Here is a 9,510-nt window from a genome sequence, read left to right as displayed (position 1 = left end):
AAATTTTAAGCTCATTTTGATTAGTAGTTATAATTTTCCATGTGATAATTAATACTTTAAATTAATCTATACTATTATTACTATATATATTTCTTAAGTTTATTTAATATGAACTACATATTTACAAACAAATTATTTAGCTTAATCCAAATCACTTTTAAATTTGAAATTGTATTCAAATAAATAATTGAATCAAATGAACTTATATCTAAAACTCCATCTAAACCAAATCATAACAACATTGTTATGCTGGGTGGAATATGAAAACTAATTAAGATGAGGATGGGGAAGGAATTAAGTAGGTTTGACTTTTATTAAAGGTTTTTTTTTTTTCCATTGCTACTTTCTTACTTCTTTATTGTGCAGGTTTTTCAAAAGCATCATAAGGAACCATTCTAATTGAGTAGTCATCTAAGTTTTCTAGAGCCTTTTTTTTCTTCATCGTGAACAGGTAATCGAATGGTATTTTGATTATTTTAAGTTCTGTTATTTTTCCTTTTTGTTTCTTTCCTCTTTCCACTTAATACACACCTAATAGAAAAACAAGGTTCGATTATTATGTAATGACACTGAACACTGCCCTAGAGGAAGATTGTCACCAAATTAACCATGGTGTAATCTAAATTTGAGCTTAATTGCTTCCTAAAATTAACATAAGAAAATTATAAAATATAAAGCTTTTGTTTCGTATCTATTGTTCCAACACACCCCATGTGGAAAATAATGTTCTCGAATCACAAAACAATCACAAGCCATATTAAAAGTCGCAATCTGTATAAATATCAATTATTATTATTATATTATAAAAAATTTTAAAAATCTATTTATTAGTATATTTGATCTCTCAAAACCTTTGATTACCACGCACCTGTATTAAATGACATGAACTTATTTTATCTTAATTTGTCATTTTAAGTTTGATTTTGAATAATGCAATTGTGTTGAATATTTAAATAGAGAATTTTATTAATAATCTTTCCTAGTTTAAGATTGTCTTTTATAAATGATATTTGTGGTCTAATAATTTTTTTTTTTTAAACTCAAGTTTTTAAGATTGAGTTTAAGGATCTACAAATACATTTTTTTAATAAAAAAAACACTATATTTAAAGTTATAAAAATAGAATAAATGTAGTTTTAATAAAATTTTTATTATAATTAGTTATTTATCCTCTACCCTTAACTCTAAGAATTGAGGTTAATACTTAAAAAAAATATTTAATATAATCAATATTATATTTTTCGTGCTGGAGACAAAAAAAAATCAAGACCAACGTAAAAATATGTACATTAATAATATATTAAAATTGAATTCATCGTACAAATTTTGGTTTTCTTTTAATGAAAAAATTGTCAGTTATGGACATAAGAATTGGATTTTGTTAATATGTTTCTTTAAAGAATAAGTTAATAAAAAGTAATATTTATTATTATTTTAATTATTGTTAATATTTCTTATTATAAGAGGAAAACATATAATAAATACATATATTATTTTTAACATTTAAAACATATAATAAATACATATATTATTTTTAACATTTAAGGTTTTGCATAAGAATTAAAAGATTAATATTCTAAATTTTATAAAGAATCATTATTTGATTTTTTAATATATTTTTCTACTATATTAATAGTTTACTCATTTATTATTTTATACTAAATACACGTTAATTATTAAAATTAAAATTATAACAAGTTATTTGTTCGTTAATTTAATAAGACGAAAGTTTTGTATCCAAAACTTCTTTTGGATAGATATTAAATAACATTACTTTAAATAATAAAAGAAAACAGACCATTGATTCATGGGAATCAGGAATGCCAAATGCATAATCTTTCATATTTAATTTAAAATAAATGTTAATTAGTATAATAAATACACTAATTGAAAATACAAAATGAGAATTTTTATTATATTAAAAACATAAAATTATTTAAATTTTCATTAAATTATTGAAAATAATACTTTTATATATTATTTATTATTAAATAAAAATATTATAAACTTAAAAATATATATAAGAAAAATTAAAATTTTAGTATTTTAATTTTATTTTATATTTTTGTTTATTCTTTTGATTTTTCTATTTTATTCTCTAACTTTATTTTTATTTCAGTTTAATTCTTTATTTTATTTTAGTTCTTTGAGTTTTAAATGTCAGCCAAATAAATTTTTGTTATCCATTACTAGTTTTTTCCCTTCTCTTTTTATTTGATTGATATAATTAGATGTAGTTGATAAAAAAAAGTTTGTAATTAATACTTAAAATTTAATAAACAAAAATTAAAATAAAAAATAAAAAAGATTAAATCAAAATAAAAATAAGTTTTAAAAATAAATTAAAATGAAATAAAAAAAACTAAAATATTAATTTTATGAATAATATACTTTTCAGTATATTAAAAATAAATGTTGTGTGACAGATAGACTAGCGTACGGTGCTTCCATGGAAAATTACGTCCACAAAGAGAGAGATTCTGCGAAAGGTCTCAAATCCAATGATTCGCAGTGTTACTGTTTGGCCGTTGGATCAGAATCAGTGCATCGGATGCAGAAAGAGGGAATATTGCACGCCTGTGGTCCCCCCTTTCCCAGCCATTTCAATTCCCTCTCACCATATTCATTATTTATATCTGCAAAATAGTACTGCATGTAAAGATGTAAAAGTGTTTAAACTTTTAATTTTATTTATCAAATTATACTTATTTATTTAAATTAATTAAATTTAAAAATTTACTTTAACTTAATTAAAAAATTTAAGCTTAAATTTTACTTGTTAACTTATCCATATTTTTTTTATAAGTGTTGGATATTTTTTATTAATTTAATATTTAATAAATATTTTTATATTAAATAATAAAAAACTGTATTGTCTTATTTAAAATATAACTTTAAAAATTAAAAACACATAAATAATACACATGTAAAATAATAATATTAATAATAATAAAATATGTATAAATTTTAGTTAAATATAATAAATAAAAGAAATAGAATTCATTGACACTAAATGTAAGTTTAAAAAATTTACATCAAATTTTAATCGTACAAATTAAATAATCTAATAATTAAAAAGTTATTTTATTTAACTAAAATAATAAAGTACAAGTGTATAAAAAAGATAATTTTTTAACTGTTAAATTATTTAATTTGTACGGTTAAAATTTAGTGTAAATTTTTTAAATTTGTATAAGGTGTGAATGAATATATCTCTAAATAAAATAATAATTATTTAAATAAATATATATATATATATGTTATTTATAAAATTTAAATTTGACCTATTTATACTCATGACATAAGTTATTATTTATAATAAAATGTGTACAAGGATATAATAAATAGTTTATATATTATTTTTGTTACAAATATATTATTTAATATATAATTTTAATAAAATATTGTTATTGATTTTTTTTTATACACATATTTTAACAATAAATCATGAAATTTAAAAAGCCAAACTTTTGTTGTTTTTAGTTTGTGTCCACAATTGTTTTGTTCTTATAGAATTTTTAATGTGCACATATTTTAAATTATGATTTTTTTATTATTTAACTTTTTTTTACTTTAGTATTTTATCTTTTAAACATTTTAATTTAGTTCTTTAATTTCAAACGTTTTTTAAATAGGTTCTTTTATGTTAATTATATTTTTTATTGGATACTATTTATCATTTTTTTCTTACTCATTTTTCTCTTTCTCCACTTCTTCTTTTCTTGTATGTTAGTTATGTTAATTTTTTGTTTTTTGAAAAAAACAGAGAAAAAATAATGGAAAAGATAATGAAAAGTGCAGTAATAGGAAAGGACAAAAAAAAGTAATAGAATAAACTTATTTAATAAAAATGATTTATTTAAAATATATTTAAAAGTTAAATAATCAAATTAAATCTTTCAAAATTATAATTATAAATTTGCCCCTCTTTTTTACGCTATACTATCACTACATTTCCTTCTCAAATTATCATCCAAAGCTCTCAAATTGTTGCAAGAAACCTCTTTAATTTTTTCACAAATCATTTCCAACTATCCCTGTTTCTTGCATTTCTTTCCATTTCAAACACTTGATAACAAAATTGAAGCCACTATCATTGACCAAACTTTAGACATATCTCATCGTTGATGTTTTTATTATGACATTAAATATTTAAACATCTTTTGAATCGATAAAATTTGAAAAATAAACAAAATTAGAAGCTCATGAAACTTATATTAACTTTGGAGGATAAGTCGCAAGTGAAGTTTTATATCAAATAGTAATTAAAATATTGTCTTGTGGGAATTGTGTCATAAACGGTAAAATAATTGTGATTCGATTATCTAAATATACTAGTAAGTGAAATTAGTCAACAAAAAATAAAAAATTATAATTAAAGAACACTCCTCTTATTTTCTTACTTCATATTGCATGTGGGTTTGAAATATTAAGAATATGTTTGTTTTCGATTTTTTTAAAAAAATCTCTTTAAAAATAGAAGTGTTCTAAGTTTTTAAAATACTATTTTTCCTTTTTCACCTCTTTTATTTTTACTCGTTTTTATGCATGAAATGCAAAAAGTTCATTCTAGAATAAGAGAAAAACTAAGTTTTGATGTTATTGTAAGAGAAACCTCTAAGCACTTGCGGTAGAATCTGCTATTATAGCATTTCCTCAACCAACATTTAATAACAATTTTGAAAACAAAGAATAATGGAAGAAAGTTAAGTAGAAAATAGATAAAAAGATGAAAGAGAGTAGAAGGAAGAGGAAAAATTGTAAATTTAATTTTAGGATTTTTAATGGTAAGGTTCATCTTTAAAGCCTTTTCTTGATATTCAAAATAATGCAAATAAGGAGTTTAAATAAATTCACAAGTATAAAAAACACTAATAATTGATTAAAAAATTGAGACTAATAAAAGATAATAAAATATTTATTACATCATCATTAATGCTAATTTAGTTGTTCTTAGGCTCTAAAATATAAAAGGTTTTTAGTCATGTTTAAATGTAATAAATTAAATTATACGTAACAAGAACACAATAATATAAAAAAAACTGAGTAAAAAAAGTATTAATATCCACCCTTACTTGTATTACTCTTATGGACTTTATAATTAAGATGTCAAAACGAGCCAAATTATTTCATCCCTTCTAAAAAGTAGGCTAGAATTTTCACTGGCTTATTCAAGAGTGGCATGACAGAGTAATAGACTAACCCACCAAAGACTAAAAAATAAAAAAATAAATGATTGGTGGGCCCATAAGTTAATGGGTTAGTTCACTAAAAATTAATAAAAAATAAAAAAATAAAAAATATTTTTAAAAATATATTCATATTAATAAAAATTTATTTAATTAATAAAAAGTTATTTTTAATTTTAAAAATTGGCTTAATGGGCTTAGCCTGCTTTTGGTCTTTATTATGGTAAGTTAAAATGGGCTTAATAGCTATTGTTTATGACACTTATCTATAACGAGTTTATATATATATATATATATATATATATATATATATATATATATATATATATATATATATGTGTGTGTGTGTGTGTGTAATCCTAATGTATAATTTTTGACATGTAAATCCCATTAATGTGACACACATTTTTATTTATAATTAAGATATTAAAATCCTTTATAACTCACTCAATACTTATTAAAGACAAGCATGATGTGGATCATTTTAACATTGTTTTTCTGATGCTTCAATTATAGTTATGAAATTTTTCATAGACACACAGTTTACTTACAATAAATTTTAAAAATACAAGATAAAATTGTGTTAAATTTAAAATCTTTCCAAAAAATAAAATTATCTTACAATATTTTTATAATCTTATACTGTTACACTTTTTTAAGAATTGTTGTAAATAAAATTTATGATAATATAATAACTCATTCAATATTTATTTTTTATAAGAAAACACCATAGAATGAGTAGCTTTATTAGTGGCTATATAAAAAATAGCCATTTTAGGTTCAATTCGTTCAGTTTTCACTGTCCTGCTGTCAACTTATCTGGGTAATTATCATATAGTATCCGAAATTAATAATTTGTGTTGATTTAATTGTTAATAGGTTGAGAATGAAAATTATTTTTCTTAAAGACATCCTTTTTTACTTTAAAAATAATTTTTAACAGGTTGTGCTTATCTAATTTATTATTTCCAAATTGTGCAAAGTTTATTACACACTAACCCTTCTATTGATAGTTATTAAAATAAGATAACAGAACGATTGAGTTGACATGTTAACTACACCTATAAAAATGTTCAAAGTTGGTTATGGACTATTCTTTTGTTGATAGATATTAAGATTGTTTAACAACATTAATGGATTAATGCATTAATTGCACACATTAAACATTAGGTAAGTCTGGACATAAAGAAAATTATTAAAAAATTAAATAAATTACTAAAAGATTATAAAAAATTAATCTTCCAATTACCATTGATTTAGGATTAGTAATGATCATGGTTACTATGATGAGCTTGCAAATCAAAGTACAAAGTCTTCCAAAACTTGTGTTTTTTAAATGCAAGCAGTGATTGAGAATTTAAGTACAAAATTTGTAATCTCATATAGCTGGCAAATCAAAATACAAAGTCTTTCATAGTAATAGGGGGTATTTTTATATTTAAACATTTAGATTTATGAAGATTAAAACTAATAAGGAAATTTTTTGGAAGAGTAATATTAAAATGAACCAGAATTATTAAATTTATATTTACTTTAGCTTTATAATCTTTTCAGCTTTCTACGTAAATTGACTTGAACTTGCAAATAGATATTTAATAGACTTAAATTAAATAGATAAATTTTTATTTTAATTCTTAAAATATGTAATTTGACTAAAGTTAATCTTTAAAATTTAAAATTATAGTTCTTAAAATTAATAATTATTAGTTACATTAGTCTTTATTCTTAAAAGATATTAAATTTGAATAACAATTTGATTATATGTTACGTTAAATGACATGTGACAATCTATTCTAAATATACAATTATTGATGTTATTTTAAAAAAAATTTAAAAGATAAATTTTTTACCTTGTCTTCTATTTCTTTTTTTTTTCATGATATATTTTTTCTTTCTCCAACTACCTATAAAAATGTTCTCTTTTTCCATAATGTTTGTTTTACTTTCTTCCACCGTAATATAATTGTTTGAAGGAGCAAAAGGTGACACTGGATCAAGAAAATGTCAATAAAAGAGATAAAGAAATAAAAAGAGAAAAAAAGAAAAAAAATAAAAATAAAAGAGAAAGAAGGCAGGAAGAAGAAGAAAAAAAAGTAAATGAGACAATTTAAAATATAAAAAAATGATAAAAAGTTTCTGCACAATACACATGACAAACAAAATAAAACTTTTAATTGAGTTATTATTTTTAATAAAAATAACTTATTTAAAATATTTTTACAAGATATAAGACTATAAAATAAATAAAAAAAATTTTGAAGGAAAAAAAATTAAAATTTACCTTTAATTAAATTAAAAGATAAGAATATTTATTTTACTTAAAATTTAAGATTTGAGTTTAATTTATCTGTATATTATATATTTTTATATGATTTAATTTGACATTTTTAAAAGTTTAATTTGTTCTAAAAACCTATATAAATTATGTTTGTGAAACATGTATGATCTCAGCAAAGTTTAACAAATATTTTTCTTATCAAAATAATTACCTCAAGCAAGTAAGGTATTTTTTTTTTAATACCTGGGCCTAGAGCAGAAGAAAGTAAGGCATTTTTTTTTTTTTATCGTGAGTGTTTGGTTTAATTGAGTGACAATTCAACGAGGACTTGAAAAAATATGCTTAATAATTAAATGAAATCAATAAATTGGTTTAACCTGACTAATAAATCAGTCTTAAGAATTAGAAAATATTACAAAGAGATTTACATGAAAAGATCTTAAATCTAATTAGTTTAGATAGATTTGCAGTGTCACTTTTGTTATTTAACAAATTACAATAATTTATTATTATTATTATATATATATATATATATATATATATTATAGAACAAAAAAAAAATCATCTCCTACATTTTGTCTCCATTTTAATAAATGACAAGTACGATTATGAAATTGATTATTTTATTCTAAAATCATATTTCGAAGGAATTTTAAAATCAAGTTAATTAATTACATTGTTACATTAATCAATTACATTCATAAATTAATAAATGAATTAATCAACAATAAATTAACATACTAAATCATAGGGAATAATTAAAACTTAAAAGCTTTATCCAACTTACTAATTATCTCTTTTTGACCTTATCTCCAATGTCTTGTTCTTTGTATCTACACATGGATGGACTCTTTCTTAATACTGAGAGATCAAAGTATTATTTGATTTTCCATTGAGTTATCTGAGAACTTCAATTTGTTACTTTTTAATAGTGACGATGATAGGTTCTTCATTCCTTTTGTGTGATCTCTTTATGTTTTTTTAAGACTAGATGAGACATCCTATGGTTGATCAAAAGATTAAAAGACGTACTTGATATTTGTAAGTTTCAAAAAAGTTCATTTGTGAAAGTAAATACTTTTATTTATTAGTAAACATATGAATTAACTAAAAATAGTTGTTTCAGCTTAAATTTTAGTTTCAAATTTGATTTACAATGAATGCAAAATTTTAATCAACGAAGTATATGGTTTAGAGAAAGAAAAATAATTCAACATAGAGTATTTATATAAATAAATTAAATTTAATAAAAAAATTAAAATTCTATAAATAATTACGATATTTTTCTCAAACTCACACGTTTAATTATCAACTAATCAATAAAATCGTATCAAATTAAATTTGATAAACGACAATGGACTTTCACAAAACTACATATTACTATAAGTATTATTGCTTCCTTAAAAAGAAAATTACTTACTGCACTTTAAAAATGTTATAAATAGTTTTTTTCTTATCCAAATTTCAATTTAAAAAATTCTTATAAGTGAAAAACCATACAATAATTAACCCACTTGATTAATTAAATAAAAATATATAATTGTTTTATAAATGCATATATTGTCTATATAATATAGTTAACAACTTCAATAATTATTACTTCTTTTAAATAAAATATTAATCAAATTTGACTTCAAATCAATATCACAACAAAGATCGAGATAATATAATCGATTATCCACGTGAGATCTAATAAACTTTTAGATAAAATTATAAATTTTGTCATCTAAATTTAATTTATGTTTTAGTTCCATTTTTAGGTTTCTATTTAATTTAAAATGTACTCTATTCTTTAATTTTTTTTATTTAATTTAGTTTACTAAATTATTTTTATGTATTTTCTTTTTAACTTTGCTTTGTTTCTCAACTCAACAAAAGTTTTCTAAATATTGGCATTTTAGACAATTTTGTTTTATTTTTTACTTTTTTATTTACATTTTACAATCAAATTATTGTTCAAAAGTAATTTCCTGCAAATCATTCTTGATCAAATACACATTTTTACGTTTTTCACAGTTTTAAATACCTAACAACCACGTTGAT

The sequence above is a fragment of the Abrus precatorius genome, unplaced genomic scaffold (assembly GCF_003935025.1).
Source record: "Abrus precatorius isolate BTA unplaced genomic scaffold, Abrus_2018 Scaffold10, whole genome shotgun sequence".
NCBI lineage: Eukaryota > Viridiplantae > Streptophyta > Magnoliopsida > Fabales > Fabaceae > Abrus > Abrus precatorius.
The sequence above is the reverse complement of the archived record's forward strand: the minus strand, read 5'-3'. Positions refer to the sequence as shown.